The 17308-nt window shown below is 35.2% G+C and overlaps 1 protein-coding gene across 1 annotated transcript in view; it reads right to left on the bottom strand.

Moving 5' to 3' along the window:
* LOC129788711 (mucin-5AC) overlaps positions 1 to 17308 on the bottom strand; it is a 1053002-nt gene that overhangs the window by 249120 nt on the left and 786574 nt on the right. The gene's annotated exons all lie outside the window — the stretch shown is intronic.

The raw sequence follows: 17308 nt of genomic DNA, 5'->3' as shown, positions 1-17308 counted from the left end.
AAGCCGTTCTCGAGTTATGTTGAAAAAACACTTTTTGCTTTAGGCCGCCATAATTAGTGGTATCAACGCAGATGTACTCACTGAGCTCTACAACATACTAAAATTTCAGACCGCTAGCTATAAGGGAAGTGGTTGACAGTAGTTTAAAATGGCAGACGGCGGCCATCTTGAATTTTGAAAATGTAAAAAAATGAAATTTTACACCCACATTTCGAAAAAAAACTTCAAACCCGAGGGCTCTATCTTTTACCGTTCTCGAGATATTAAGCAAAGTTTGGCGCACATCAAAAATTTTCCACCATTTTTGGAATGTGGGTTGTCTGAAACGTGCTCATACTAAGTTTGAGCCCGATCTGAGGTGGTCGGAAAATCCGACGATTACAATACTTGGTGTTGGCCACGAAGTGGAACACCAACTAATTAGTAGTTTAGCTTCAAAAAATTTATTTAAAATGATTGGGGAAATAAAAAAAATATTTAGTGGAAAAAAAAAAAGAAATCATTGACATTGGTAAGATTTGATATCGCGACCTTGGTATCCGAAAACGGCTACCCTACACGTCTCCCAACATTCCGCTAAGAGCAAATAAGCGAACTTTTTACTAAAGCTGCCTACGACCCCGCTCATGGGGTGAAGAAACACACACACACATGAGCATGCGCACATGTGTGTGGTTTTCGGTTCCCTTGGCAACTCTGTCGTGCGCTAATCGCCGCACGTCGCGCACGCAGCGATGAGAAAGAGCAGCACGCTTAGATTTTTTTGTGTGCGCGCTCGCTCTCTCGAAAAATGTCTCTCACTGTGAAAAGGCGCTCCCACACAATTTATATGGGAAATTAATTTTATTTTTAATTTTAATAATATTTCTAGGCCATCTCCGGTATTAATTTTTTGGAAATTAGTCTTCTATTACCATAAAGAATTTTTGGTAAAAATATGAAGCCAATCCGTACTATACAAAATAGTTCGTCATTAGATTTTCTTGTAAAATGAAAAAAAAAATCACAAAACTAGTATGGCGGCCATCTATATTTTGTTCCTGTAGAGTTTCCAAAATAACTTATCATCGAAAAAATTATTTAAAATGATTGGGGAAATAAAAAAAAAATATTTAGTGGAAAAAAAATAAATCATTGACAATGGTAAGACTTGATATCGCGACCTTAGTATCCGAAAACGGCTACGCTACACGTCTCTCAACCTCTCGCTAACAGCAGAGAAGCGCAATTTTTATTAAGCCTGCCTACAACCCCGCTCACGGGGTGGAGAAACACACACACACATGAGCATGCGCACATCTGTGTGGTCTTCGGTTTCCATGGCAGCTCTGTCGTGCGCTTATCGGCGCACGTCGCGCACGCAGCGATGAGAAAGAGCAGCACGCATAGATGTTTGTGTGTGCGCTCGTTCTCTCACGAAAAATGTCTCTCACTAAAAAGGCGCGCTCTACCATACAATTTATATGGGAAATTAATTTTATTTTTAATAAAATTTCTAGACAATTAAAAATAATTAGTGAATTTTTTGATTCAAAAATGGGTTTTTTTTTTATTTAAATTTTTAATTTAGAATTATTTTTATTTAATTTTTTTTTAAAGATATTTTAAAGAAGAAAGAAAAGAAACCCTTTAAAAATAATCAGTAATTTTTTTGAGAAAAAAAGCTTTATTTTCTTTTTTTCAGTTTTTAAATTAAGAATGATTTTTATTCTTCTGTGAATGCGAAGTGACCGCAATTCCTGTGAAAAACTTCCAAATTTCCAAATTTCAGCCTTCTACCTGTAGTAGAAGGCGAGATATTACGAAGGGAAAGTTAGTCGCCATTTTGTTTTTTTTGCCATATTAATTATTGGTTTTCTCCCCATTTAATTCTAATTAAAAATACTTAATAAACTCTTTTGAATTATTATGATTTTTATTCTATGTGTAAACCCTTGTATATAAGGGATGGTCACGTTATTTTGGAAACTCTATCGAGCTAAAATACCATTTTGCTGTGTACTCAGTGACGTCACCGTACCACGTGACACATCACTTTGTTCACATTTTTGACAACTAGCGCCACGATTGCTGATACTCGGAATTAAGATTTAACACCGAAAAAAACAGTTTTTGATCGATTTTGTTCGCCCGAGTTTCCAAAATAACGTGACCATCCCTTACATACGTATGTGCCACGAGTACTGAAACTCTTCTGATGCGACACTTTTTTCTTCGCGATTCCGGCCGGGTTTCGCGATAATGGCAAAAATGATAATTGATGATAAAAAAAACTATTGCGAATTTCGCAAAAATAATTATACCAGTCGATTCCGCTTAAAAAATTAATAATATATCACCCAAAAAACGAAAATCGAAAAAATTGGACTTACGCCTTTTTCTTGTTTCGCCCTCGCTATATAACTCGCCAATTCCTTCCAAATACTTTTCCAGAAACTCCTGAAAAGTCTCTTTTTTCTTCTTCTTCAAAAACTTCTGGGAAACTTAAACGATAATCATGTTCTCTTCGGAAAAGGAATGATGTTACAATTTCCCAGGAGTTTCAGCAATGGCAGTAACAACAACAACAAAAAAAGCTGCCAGTCAATGAAAGACTCATCGGATGAGAGAGAAATACATTTGCGGATATTACTCGTCCACACAGATTGCATTTTCTTTGCATTCCCCATTCCATACTCTCCACAGTACCCACCCCTTTCCCGCTTCAATGGACATTTTATTTCATCTGCAGATTTTCCTGAGTGCTCAAAACCTTCACGGTTTTAGCAGAAGGGCGATGGAAAGAATAAAAAAAACGAGATGAGTCACGGGAAGCCATTGGGTCAGGAAAACAGAGAGATGGAAAAATCACTTCTTTCCTCGAAAAAAAATCCGGTCCATCTTCTATTTTCCATTTGTGTCTCACTGACCATTTGTCCAGGAAGGTTTGAATGGGATAGGGAAGGGCATCACCCAATGTGTGTGGCCCAGGTGAGATTAGCATATTTCACCCTCATTATCTTTAGACATTTTTCACTCATCGAGAGCGAAGGAAGTCTCATGGTGGGGAGGCCGCATGGGTGCATATGAATTATTTATGAGACCGCCATGTCTTTCACATTTTTTCTTCCATCCCTCTCCTCTTCAACTCCCCAACCACCCCCCGCCCCAGTGTCAGTACTCTCTCACCACGCCATTAGCCCTTTTTTCCGCAACTCTTGAGCGGCGAAGAAAGGCATGCAGAGGAGAGCCCTCGATGGAGAAATGCGGACTAAGGGTGTACTATATACATCCACAATATACCCTAGAACATGGTAGGACCCCCATCTTTGGGGTTTTCCTCATATTTATCTCACAATTCCAGTCACAAGGGGGTGTAGGGGTGGCAAAACCGTGGAGAAATGCGAAATTCGCATAATTACAATCCGCACACGGTGAAGCGAAGACACTCACAGAGAAGTGGTTTCCATTTTCGGCGCGGCAAGGGAGGCAAGGGAGGGTGGCTAAGGGATGAATTTCCTCATCAAGGCATCCTCTCTCACGGGTCCACATTTAAATGTTCTCCCCCTCAGTGAGAGGGGTGGAATCTTTTTCAGCACACACCGGGTGTGTCGTCGCTGGCAAATTGTGTAATTTTCTGCAAATTGTTAACCACTTTAGGAATTATGATGATTAAAAAATGGAAATCCTCAGAACACCTTTTCACCACCACCCACCACCCACTACTAAAAGAATCCACACTTCTTTGGCCAAAGTAAAACTCCTCGCGCAAAAAGGGGTTATATGCAATTTAGTTTGTTTCAAAATTCAACGTGGTGGCGTTCCACAAGATTTGTAACTCCCCCATCCACCCCATGGCTTGCACCATCATCGTGCAAACTTTTACTCCATTTCATGGGGGGATGGGGGAAAATTCCAATTTCGCAAAATTCGAATTCAAATTTGTGTGTTTGGCACCAAGACTCGGCGAATAACTATCTATCGGGTTTGTTTTGAAAGTTTTCGGCTTAGTTGGTTTAAACGGTTTTAAGTTCAAATGTTAATTGCCTAACTTGGAGGGCTTTAAAAAGAAGAAGAAGAGCCCTTTCTAGCATAATTCCTATCGGTTTTTTTAATCATGAAATTTTCTTGACAATTCTGCAGGTTTTTTTTACGATATTGTCAATTTCCCGACAATTCTGTCAGTTTTCTATCGATCTTTCCGGTTTTCTGACAGTTTAGACGCTTTTTTGAAGATTGTGAAAGTTTTTTGATAATCCTGTCAGTTTTCAGCCAGTATTGCCGGTTGCCTAATAATTCTGTCAATTGTCAAACAATCCTACTGATTTTCTATTAATCTTGCTAGTTTCTTATCAGTCCTGCCAATTTCCCGCCAATTACGACGGTTTTTTGCTAACGTAATCGATTTTCTATTGATCCTTCAATTTTTCTCACAATCCTGCCAGTTTTGTACTAACTTTGTCGATTTTCTGACATTTATACGTCACTCTACATTTTTAAACAAATATTTGCTAAATTCTTCTAACTGAATCCAAAAGAAAATGGAAAAACTCTGATAATTTCTTATTGATTTTTATCCTTGTGCAAAAATGTAAGTGTCCTGATTGTTTCCTCGAAAAAGAATTATTTTCACACAAAAATGAATAAACTCCTTCTTAAAATCTTTTGTTTATTCTGAATTATTAATTTTCTATCAAAATCTTTGGGTTAAAACTTTTTCACCGCCTCTCACAGCATTATGTGTGTCTCTTATCGTCACCTTGCCAAAGTATTTTATGCTCCAAAAGTACTTGGAGAACGTTCTTTGTTGTGCAATGGCGAAAATCAAGGGGTTTAAATGCAAATTATAATTGAAAATTTACCAAAATGATCAAAATATTACGAATTATCCCCCTAAAATTGTGAAAATTCTCAAAAGAAAATGAATATTTCCAAAATTTCATGAATATTCGTTGTTTTTTGAATTTTTACTGCCTAAAACGTTAACCCCTTGGCAAAATTCCATGCAACATTAAATATAGCAATACCATTAAGCTATGCAAAAAAAACATAACATATGGTTTGAGATAGTCGTTCGTATTCTCCAAGATTGCTTCTTGCCCCAAAATTTTGGGTTCTAAATCATCAATATCCAAAATATATTATTTGATTTTGCAGAATTGAATTTCAACTCCATGAATTCATCTCAACGTCTCACCGAATAATATCCAGCCTGAATTTCTCAAAGCTTTCATGGCAAAACATTTATGAGGTATCCTCTTGTCTTTTGCAAATTCACATTGATATCAAGTTTAGAGCTTTTCTATTTTCCCTTTGATTCCATTTTAGACATTCTACTTCAAATGTACCTTCAGGACAAAATGATGCGTATTCTCCAATGCTTTTGCTAAATATTAAGAAGATTTGCAAGTGGCTTTATGATTAGAGTTATCAAGAAATTCTAGACAATAATTTGTCTTTTGCAGAATGTTTCAAATTATTAAGAAATAAAAATGAAAACTTTTCATAAATTATTTTCTTTGAGCAAGCATACAAATTGCATTTAATAAAAGCTTTTCATGGGAAATTTAAATGGAAATTAACTTTATATATTGTCATAACAACCTGGCAAATACTTTATATTACTACACTCACCCCCAACCAGGGCCTCTTTGGGGTGAGCTTTGTGGTGCGGTGCAAGACGATGGTACAAAGTGTTGTGAGTTTAATTAAAGTTTATGAAAAAAAGGAAGCAAAATGATTCCTGAGGGACAAATGCTGGGTATAACTACGCAAATATTCCTAGAAATTTTTCCAACACTTTTCTTATTTGCCCATCAACGCAAGGGGCATCATTAGAGGAACATCCACACCGGGGTGAGTACCCTCAATTCCACTTTACTTTAGCAGCTCCCGCGGTACTTTCGAGCACCATAGACGGTGAAATATTTAAAAATTACTCCTGATGAAAATTTATTTAACTCATTACGACAAGAGGGTTAACTTTGACGTCGTTTTTTACTTCTCATACAAATTGCCAAGGAATGCGAGGGAATCGCAAAGAATTCTCATCAAAAAAAGGGTTTCGCTCCTATTACAAGTCTCCATGGGATTAAGGTTACACGTAGAAGGTCATGTGCTTAACCTTGGAAGTTTTGTACGTGGAAAAACTTTTTTTTTTTGAAAATTCTTTTTAACGGTTTAGAGAGTTTTCTTTTGGGAAATGTAGAATGATTTTGAATTAAAAGATTAATTTTGTAGAATGATTTTCAAATCAAAAACAAATGGAAGAGGATAATTGATGGAGCTTTACAAATATCGGAGCTTTACAGGTCTCATGACCAGGGGTGTAGCCAGAAATCTGTTTGAAGGGGTGTTAGGAGAAAAAGAAATCAATATTAAAATAGTATGCTAAAAATGGATTTTTAAATCTTAATTCATTTTAGACCGTTTTATTTTTAACATTTGACGTTTCATTTTCAGCATTTGATGTTTTCATTTTAACTTTTAAATTTTCGTTTGTTTTTCTTAACTTTAATGATTTGAATTTACGTTTGACGTTTATTTCCAACGTTTAACATTTATTCACTTGTTTGATATTTACCTACTTCTGCGTTTCTTTTAAAATTTGATATTTAGTCAGACATTTGACATGACTGCCAGATTTGACATTTCGTTTTTAACGTTTAACGTCTATTTAAGCATTTGAGACCTTTTTATAATTTCAGAAAATTCCTCTTATAATTTTTTTCTGTTTATTTTTTAGCCTAAAAATTATTCATTTTGACCTCTAAAAAATATTTTAGAAGTCAAATATTCGCCTGATATTTTAGGGCGTTTTAGACACCCAAAACTATCTCCCTAGATACACCACTGATCATGACAAGCCAGTGAGCATAGAATGGAATTAATAACCCTCCATATGCCTGAAGATTTTCATTACAGCGATGATATTTCGTCTGATATTACGTCAGAAGCATAAAAGCTGGGACAACATCACAATGGCACGTAAATGTGTAAATTTAGAGGAAAATTGGATGACAAAGTTTGTTGGGCATTGCATTTCTCGGAATAATTTGCAAATGAATGCATCTCAGAGGACACAACAAAGCTCCTCACACACCGCACCGTGTCTCCCTGAAAGCTTCGCGACATAATCCTGGGAATCCACATGTAACGTTATATGTACATTTCCACGCGGAAACTTGGTGTATGTAGTGCATTGTATTATCCCCTCCCTTGTGTTGAATATTTTTCGCATTAGTGCAGTTGTGTGTATCCCAAAGTGTGGTAATCCTCGCGACAACTTCTTGGGCATCTCATCGTTGTGGGGAACTTTCACCTCTTCATCATTTAAGAGCAGATGGATGCACCAGGAGGTATGTGACGGGGGGCTGGCACATCCACGCTTGCATAATTAATTCTCGTGAGCCTGGGCTATGCATAGCAAGAGGATTAAATGTGAGTAAATAAATTGTGCAAGTGTATCATGATGTCTACTAATTGTGAATACGTGACTGGATTTTTCCCCGCACTCAGCTATTATACCACCCTTTTGCGCGCCACACACCAAATGCTCCATTCCGGCAGTACCACACACATTCATCCTAGGGGTGAATGTGTCAAGTAAATTTTTGCTGCTCGCTTTTTTTTTGCATTCGGCGAAACATTTCGCCTCGATGGGACGAGCTAAAAGCTCCCATTCTGATGGGATTTCAAGCGAGGGTGGAGACGGGTGACGTGTAGGTGCTGGTACAAAGTGTTAGATGTGAACCAGGGATGAAATTAATTTATTAAACGACAGGGAGAAAGTTTTAAAACTAGATTATATTGTACGCGAAATGGATTATCCAATACAAATAAATTTGCAAAATAATTCATCAAAAAAATTCCCCAATTTGGTGAGAATAAATTGGGAGCTTTTCGCACTCACGCCTGCATAACATTGAAGCTTAATCCTATTGGTGGATGAATAAGGATTCACGAGGGAATCACACTTGTCTGTGCTCAATGGATCACCCCTTAAACCCATATACACACTGCATTTGCCAATTAATAACCAATAAATCGGGATACCTCAAAGGATTATAATTTAGGACACGGGAAATCCGGGAAAATTCATTAAAAATGCCCTTTTTTGCTTTTGAAGTTTTCTAAGGTTGAAAAATAAGAGCTATGAGACCGAAAATTACAATTTTGATCAGTTTTTAGTCCTACAACGCTTAGAAGTTTTATTTTTTTCTTTGTAATTTGATTGTTGAGCTGTATTAGAAGGCACAAAATTGATTTTTTTTTTATATTTAGCCAATTGATGGACCTGGGCATGATTTCTCTGAGAGTGAAAAACTCCCGTGATAAACTCACGAAAGACTTTGGCGCTTTAAAAGAAACATGAAAACCAGGAATATCTTACGGGAGTTTATCACGGATGCATTAGTTTTCTTAGAGGATCATGCTCATGTGAAGTTTTCCTCACTTTTTCCCTGCAAAAAGCCTTCGGGAGTATATCACGAGAGTTTTTCACATTGTAAAAATGGCTAAGTTGGTTCGGAGCCGGTTTTACAATGTAACCCTCGAATTGCTGTCTTAGTTATGGAAAAGTCTGGAAGTAATTAATATGAATGTTTTAATAATTTTAGAGCTTCTGGAATTTTTCATTTTAGTCCAATTCCATCAATTTTTTGAATAATAATTATAAATCTAATCAAAATTAAATATTCACATCGATTTTTTTATTTTATTTAATTATTCATTGGATTATTTTTCAGTTTTCCTGATCAAACAGAAGATTTCTTCTGTTCAAAATATTAATTTTCTCATCAAAATTTCACAACTGTCTCAATAAACTGGTGGAAATGAAAAGAAAATTCATCAATATTACTCACGGGTTTATTTTTCTTCAATTCAGAGAGTCAGAAAGCTAATTAATTCGTTAATATTGAGGCATTTCCAATAACATTATATAAGCCATTGAGGCACAATTTTCGTTCTAAAATTTCTTAGTTATAAATTTAATTTATATATATTTTTTAAAGAAAAATATTTCAAGTTTTCCTTCTCTTTGTGAAAATACAAACTTCAACATTATATTTCTACATAAATACCTAACCAACCTACCTACCTAGCTAAACGTACTTCGCCTGAAGAAGGTATACTGCAGAGAAAGTTTTCCAAGTATGCAAATGCTTGAGCTTTTCCAACTAAATTGCTTTCTTGGGTAAATTTGTGCACCCCCACCCACGTAAAAGTCGATGGGAGAAAAACCAAACGTGAACATATGTATAATTTTCTGGCTGTTTGCGTATGCCATCATCACCCAAACGTGAGTACAAAAGTGCCAGATTCATGTTCACAGAATGTTAACATTTGACGGATGTTTGCAACAATTTGTCAACGATGGAAACATATTTCAGTAATGCATATTGAATAGAAGTTTTCCCTCTCCCCATTCGCGTTTTTTTTCTCCTTCACATTCCACGCGACTATGTATATAGCAAAAATGTTCCCTGTTGGTGTGGAAGTGATATATTTTTTGATTTGAAAATTTGCTCTGCGTGAAAAAACTCGTGGATTTCTTGTGCAAAAAAAAATTGTCAAAGTAGAAAAAATTCATGCTCGAGCCGGCAATGCTGTTTTATTTTACTTTATCCCCCACACATTGCAAGTTTTCCTTTTTTGAAACTTCGTCTACGGAATTTCTTTTTCACGCCACAACACTCCACGTGGGATGAATTTAAATTTCAATACTCACGATGATTGACACATTTAGAGGTGGCAGATTTTGAGGAAAAGAAATTCGCAATAAATTCTTTTTTTTTCTCCCACTACGTCAGTTTCTTTTTTCACATTTCGAAAGAAGAGAAAAAAAACATCCTCCTTGCAGCTCTCAAAGCTACATAGCATCGTACATCAAAGCTCTCAGCAGCAACATGGAAAAAAATGTATGCGAAATGTAATACTGATGATGTATAATGTCGCTGAATTTCCCATATAAAATGTAGAATTAAATTTATCGAGCATAGTTTGGGCGTAGACACCACCAACATGAAATTTATGTTGGTTGAAATTCAAAGGAGTGCAGCTTTTAATTCACTAAGACCCACTTTAATGTACTTTTAATTGCTTTAGTTTTGGCAGACGACTTTCTCTCCACATAACACCACTTCCTTCAGCCTCAACATCTTCCCCAAAGGAGCGTGGTTAAAAATATATGCATACATAACACAGAGCTTTGTCGGTTTAAGGCAAAATGCACTTGATTCCGTGCTTTGTGCCGAGGGTTTTTGTTGGGATTAAATGGAGATATCTTAAGAAAAATACCCACCAGTGTCAGATGAGTAGACAAATTGAGAGAAACTTGGCTTTCTCCGCGCTGAAAATTCATGAAAAACATTTTCCAAAACACAATGAATGTAAATCTCATTTCAATTTATTATCATACAATTTTAACTTTAATTTGTTTATCTTTCGTTTGGTGCAACAACATTACAATTAAATTTGGAGTTGTGTGGGATATTTTGTTGATACTCAAGTTACAAAATGTCTCGTTGAATCTTTATGGAGGGAATTGGTGAGACATCAGGAAAGCCCCAATGTTTGGGCTATGAGCGTAGAAAACCAAAGTTCTTTCCGAAAATTTTATTTGATTGAAAATTTCTAATTGATTTAAAAATGATTTGACATTTCTTTAAAAACGTTTGACATTCTTTTCTAAACGTTTGATGATTTTTCTATTAGTTTATCAATACTTGTTATACGTTGAACGTTTCTTTTTAAACCTTGACAGTTCTTCTTTAACGTTTGACGTTTTTTTTTAATCCCTAATGATTATTTTCTAACGTTTGACAATTTATCGAAACTATTGACAGTTCTTCTTTAACGTTTGACGTTTTTTTAATCCTTAATGATTATTTTCTAACGTTTGACAATTTATTGAAACTATTGACAGTTCTTCTTTAACGTTTGACGTTTTTTTTAATCCCTAATGATTATTTTCTAACGTTTGACAATTTATCGCAACTATTGACAGTTCTTCTTTAACGTTTGACATTGCTTTTCTACATATGCTTAATTTTATTTTTAGAACGTTTTATATTTTCTTAAGTTTCTTCATTTAGTTTTTAGCATAAAAATACTTTCTTTATAGCCTTAAAAAAAATTCTAAACCTTCTGAACTTTCAGGGAGTATTCAGTGTAAATATTAACCAACACTGCGAAGATAGAAGAATAATGATCAAAAGCGAAAAAAAACAACATTTAGGGGAAAACACATTATTTTCCATTAAAAAAAAATAAGAAAACTACAACACAGTCAATAATTCAAGGAAGGAAGGAGGAAAAATCTATTTTCTTTCCATTCAAAACTTCACACCGGAAAACTGTGGAGGTCAACAGAAAAATTCGAGCAAAACGTGAGAGGATGCAGAGATAAAAAAAATGCGAGAAAGCATTTTATTAACATTAAATTAAATGCTATATTTACAGGAGAAAATTCCATAATGTGAAAAGAGGCGAAATTCGAGGAGTTTTTCCCACCCCCCTCACACTCAAGACACGAAAGATTCTCCACATTTCTTCATGGGGATTTATGCTTTTGCCCATAATTAATTTGTCATGTTTATTTATGAGTCTTGGCAGGGAGTAAGTGATGCGTGGGTGGGGGGCAGCTGCAGGAACATGAGACTTTTTAGCTTGCTCTCTGTGAAGTTTCGAAGGACGCCCCGAGAGAGCGAGGGGATGCGGCTGAAGGAGGAAAAGTCTGAGATTTTACTCAAACCATTTTTGGGTGCGCTCTGCTTACAATTGGATGAACCCTTATCACTTGACTTGTCAGGAATCTCCCGACAAGAGATTGCCTGGCTTGGAAAGTGCCAGAAGGATATGAGGTGTTTTTGAGGCTCCCAAATGTGAGAATTATTAACTTAGGTCTCTCTATGGGTGCTGTACGGGGGGGGGGGGGGGTACTAAAACATTCACTTCGGATGAGAAGATTTTTTATCCATTATTCACGTACGACGGGAAAACTTATTGGAAAAGTTCGATTGCAATCCTTCATCACAGGAGGAAAGAATCTTTTTTTCTGTTTTTTTTTCTTCAACATTGCGTCAAAAATTATGTACTTATATGTAGTGAAAATGGGCAGCACCCCCCCCCCCTTGAAAATCTCTCTAATGCTGTCCCTGCCCGTTCTCTTTAGCAGAATAAATCCAACGAATTTTTTTCACCAAATCCCCCAAAAGGAGGGAGAGTGGGTGAGGGGTGAAGGCAAAAATTGGCAGAAGAGCATTATGAACATCATTTTACTCTACACTGAATCTCCGATGCAGCATAGACAGTGCGGGATTTTATGTGCGAGAAAAATATCATAAAACATTGTTGATGGCTTTTCATCACTCTCTGTGCAGGCTTTGGTGAAAAAATTGAAGTATATGGAAATGTGCCAGAGGCTCATCATCTCACACCGAAAAATCTCCCAGTGAAATTGGAAAAATTTTTATTTATCCAACAATTCCATTTTACCAAAAAATATGAGTTGGTTGAAAAGATTCCACGAGAGCGGCTCAAACAACAAAAAACTTCCAATAATTCGTACAATGAACTTGCACTGAAGAGTAAACAACAGTCTATGAAAGGGAAAAAAGCACGCTTCTATCTCTCCTTGATTGCCCTCTTTTCAGGGGAGGAAAATCTCCTGCACGCGGCAGCAAAAAAAACTCCATGTAATCGGAGTTTGTACTTTTCAAGTGGTTTTAGTTGCAACATTTTTCCCTTGAAATGTTCAAACACTTCACCATGAAAAAAATATTAGTTATGGAAACCCTCCATGGGGGAAATTGCAATGTTTTTGCACCATGACAAATCGCTTTGATTGCTCTGCAGTCAGATAGGAGATTTGTACGTGGATTGGAAAAGTGCATGGAAATTTATTGCAAAGGATTGCACAAGGACTACCCTTGGAGCGAAATACTGTGATTGCAATCCATTAAAAATTAGAGAGAGAAAAAACTGTCTGTTTTGTAACTCTGTATAAATCTTTTTTTATGTATTCGTTCAAATAAAAAAAAAGATTGATTTCATTTTTATATCGAATACTTTTATGAATAATTGAATCATCTACAGTTTGCATGTTAAATATTGCGAGAAAAATATATCTAAAAGGATTTCATTCATTCATGTAGGATGAAGCTTTTCTTTTAAGGAAGCCTTCGGGATATGTTTTAACTTATAGAGAATATCAGGTTTTCTTCTTTTTTATTCCTTAAAAAAAAAGAAAACAAGTAGGAGAAACTGGGGTAATTCGGTGAATTTTTGGAAGATAATTTTTCCTGAGTTCCATGGAAATATTTGAGATTTCCCATGAGAACTATCTTATAGGAAATTTTCCGGGCTACAACTTTGCCTCAGACGATTTTTCTCTGTCTCAATGGGAAAAGGCTTTTTCAGGCCATTTTCCAAACCCTTCCAAATTTGCCTGTTCCAAAAATCCTGGGGTAAAACGGTTAATTGCGTTTTTTGTTCGCTAATCTTAATTTAATGAAATTATTTTAGCAATGCACTATAATATCTATTGATAATGACAGATTTGTGTACCAATTAAAACTTTTTTTTAATAAAAAAAATACAAAAAATTAAAAAAAACGTTAAATTTAAGAAATTGCGTTTTTTATTTTTTTAGTTTATAAATATTGGTAATAGTAAGTGATTAAACATTCCAAATTGTATATAATAGTTATACTAATTAAGGGAAATTATTTTTTTCAAAAATTTAAAAAGTTATTTTAAAAAAACACCAAATTCACCATTTTGCCCCAAGGGGTACTTTTTACTATCAGTGTTTTACGGGAAAACTCGGAAAATTTTTTCGGAAAATTCAGATTAGATTCGTGTTTAGCAATAGTTACTCTGTCTAAAAGTGCATTTGGATCAAAAATATTGCAGAGAATTTCGCCAAAACTGAATTTGTAGTTGAGTGGTCAGAGTAACTTTGAGGTTAGAAAAAAATGTTTTTCAAATAAAAGCCAAAATATTGGATCAATTGTTATGAAACTTTCTAGGCTTAGGCAGGGGTATAAAGTGCAACTACTGACAAAATTAGACAGATTAGCTCTCACTGCTTCTTGAGATATTAATTTTTATTTTTTTTTTCAAATTCACCATTTTACCCCAGTTACCCCTACGATCAACAGAAACCCAGAAAACCGACAAAATCGAAAGAAAAATCATCGAAAAATCAGTAATGAAAAAATCATATTAATAATCATTTAATTTTTCTTTACATTTCCGACAATCTAGCACTTATATTTTCCCAAAAAGCTTCAACTAAAGTTATATAATAATAATACCTTCTTCACATTTTTTTTGTTGGGAAAAGAGCCATTTAAAAAAAATTGCAAAAAATGTGAATTTTATGCAAAATTTTTACGCATTTTTTTCCAGCAAATTCCAAAGCTTTTTTCATTTATATGTATAAATCCAATAATGTGTTATGAGTGGAAAATATCCCCAAAAATTGCCGCAGAATTCGAAGCATTTGGGCATTGTTTGCGTTGAAAATATATTTGAATTGATTAAAATTATCACCACACATTTTTGTCAGCAGCAGATAAGGTTTGAAAATCCATCCAAAAATAAATTTCCACACAATGCGAGAAGTCATTTTTGGATCATCTCGAGGGAGGAGGGTGTATTGGGTTGAAAAATGTCATATGAGATTGGGGAATCAGTGCGGAAAATTGTGTCAGAGTGTAAGTTGTTAAAGATTATTAGATTGTAAATTTTGGCAATAAATGGTATTTTAGATTCTCTCTACATACACCATTGAATGATAAAATTATGTATAATATGTAAAACAGTGCGCTTGTGAATAAAGCATTAACCAACCCCCGGAGATGCCCGTTTCGGTGCGATCATACGCGTCTTCTTATAACAGCTAAAATGTGGAATTGGCGAGTGAATGTGTGGCGGAGCATTTTCCTTGTAATCAAATTTGTAGCCCTAATTTAAACTTTACAAGAGAACTTTGGGAGTCAGAATCAATTCTCTCCCATCTTCTTCACACATGGTAACAAAAGGGGGTTGATACGCAGGGATGAAATTGTGTGAAAGCTTTTGCAGTTCTTTCCATCGCCCTCCCTCTATTCGCAATGAACTGAATAACCCTCATAATCCTCATATATTTGATCTGTGTACGTACAGGGTGAGTGGAAAAAGCACAAAAAGCTCTACCACCCCCCACCCCCCTCAACCCACGAAAATTACATATTAGCATTTTTAGGGGTGAAAAAGCAAAATGAATTTTACTCCGTGTGATTCCCCACGACCGCTTCAATGCTCCATAAAAGCATCAAAAGAAGGGAAAGTTGGAAAATTGCATGCAATAAATTACTATTGAATTATGTCCCACTTTTTTCCCACCCATCAACATTCGACAGGCAATCCCCCACCCCCATGCACTGAGCCTTACTCCAAGCCATCACCTGTGTGATGAATTAATTACTTGACGCAAGCTATTAATTCATATTTCTCCATCAAAATGGTAATTTTTCCCATCATGCGCATCATTTGGGCACGTGTATGAACATTTTTCATTCGATGATGGATGGAATAACACAATATTTATAAATGTTGCACAACCCCATGCTTTTAAATAAATTATAATGGATGATATTTAATATAAAATAAACAATGAGTTGTTCACTCAAAAAAAAACACTCTTTTGCATTTTGTCCACTCAAGCACCCCCAAACTCACCCCCATGCTACATATTTTTTGTACTGAGTCCAACAACATTGTCTCTCTACCTCGATTTGGCGGGAACAGTGAGAGACATCTCACAAAAGAACAGAAAAGTTGTGGAAAATGCGGGAAATTCTCATAATAAATGGAGAGAAGAAGGAGAAAATTTAAGAGCTTTTAGCGAGCTTTCAGAAGAGAATTTTGCAATGAATATTTTTCAGAGACATCAACCAGGCGAAAGCTCACACACAGGAGAGTACAGCACGTGAATTCTTGTGAGAGAATCAAAGAGACATTAAAGGAAAGAACTCAGAGAGGAACAGTGAGAGAGAGAGCAATGAACATCAACAAGTGGGTGAAAATTATGATTCAGAAAGAAGGGTTTGTTATTATGAGAAAAAATATACCTAAAAAATAGAAATAAAAGAACCTGGGGTAAAATGGTGAATTTTTGGAAGATAATTTTTCCTGACTTCCGTGGTAATATTTGAGTTTTCTCGTGACGACTATCTTATAGGAAATTTTCCGGGTTACAACTTTGTCTCAGACGATTCCTCTCTATCTCAACGGGGAAATACTTTTTCAAGCCATTTTCCAAACCCTTGCACTTTCATTTTACCCCAGCCCTGGGGTAAAATGGTGAATTGCGGTTTTTTGTTCCCTAATCTTAATTATAATTTAATGAAATTGTTTTAGATAGGCACCAGAACATCTATTGAGAATGAGAGATTTGTGTACCATTAAAAACTTTTTTTAGTTAAAAAAAAAACAAAAAATAAAAAAAACGTTAAATTTAAGAAATTGTATTTTTTTTTATTTTTTAGTTTATAAAAATTGGTAATAGTGAGTGATTAAACATCCTAAATTATATATTAGTTCTTCTGATTAAGGAAAAATATTTTTTTCAAAAATTTTAAAGTTATTTAAAGAAAACACTAAATTCACCATTTTGCCATGGGGTACTTTTTACTATCAGTGTTCTACGTGAAAACTCGGATTTTGTTTTTGTAAAATTCAGATTAGATTCGTGTTTAGCAAGTATTAGTTAATCTAACTAGTTAAACTCAAACTTAGTGCTTAGCCCCCTATTATTTTCCTACCCTTATTATATAGAAAAGTTCATCTAAACTCAAAGCAAATTATGCCAAGAAAAAGTTAATATTAGTTAATAATCTCGTACACCATTTACACCAATAGAACTTTCCCTTGTGGCACCATATGCGCATTTCAATACAACACACTTGGCTGTAAAGATTCCATGGAAGAAATGCTCCCAAACGCTGTATCATATTTTCAATTTAATTAATTTAATATTAGATTGGACTACAATACATGGAAGTTATGGCTAAATTGTTGTTTGGCATTGTGTAACAAGCACCTTGGGAGATTTTTGATTGTGTTGGGCACTTTTGTGATTAGATAGAATTCGTGAAAGCATCCCAAAGTGCCCTAAATTTTATTTCTTCCCCTCTCAAGGACTGAGAGGAGGGCAAATCAAATGCTTGACTTAATGAGCTTTCGACCATGAAAATGTTGAGGCAAGAAAAATGGAGCTTTTCTGTTCTTTTTCTTTTAGTCTTTTAGTGAAAAATTCTAAGAGAAGAGCAGAATAGTG

This window comes from Lutzomyia longipalpis, chromosome 2 (assembly GCF_024334085.1).
Source record: "Lutzomyia longipalpis isolate SR_M1_2022 chromosome 2, ASM2433408v1".
NCBI lineage: Eukaryota > Metazoa > Arthropoda > Insecta > Diptera > Psychodidae > Lutzomyia > Lutzomyia longipalpis.
The sequence above is the reverse complement of the archived record's forward strand: the minus strand, read 5'-3'. Positions and strand labels throughout refer to the sequence as shown.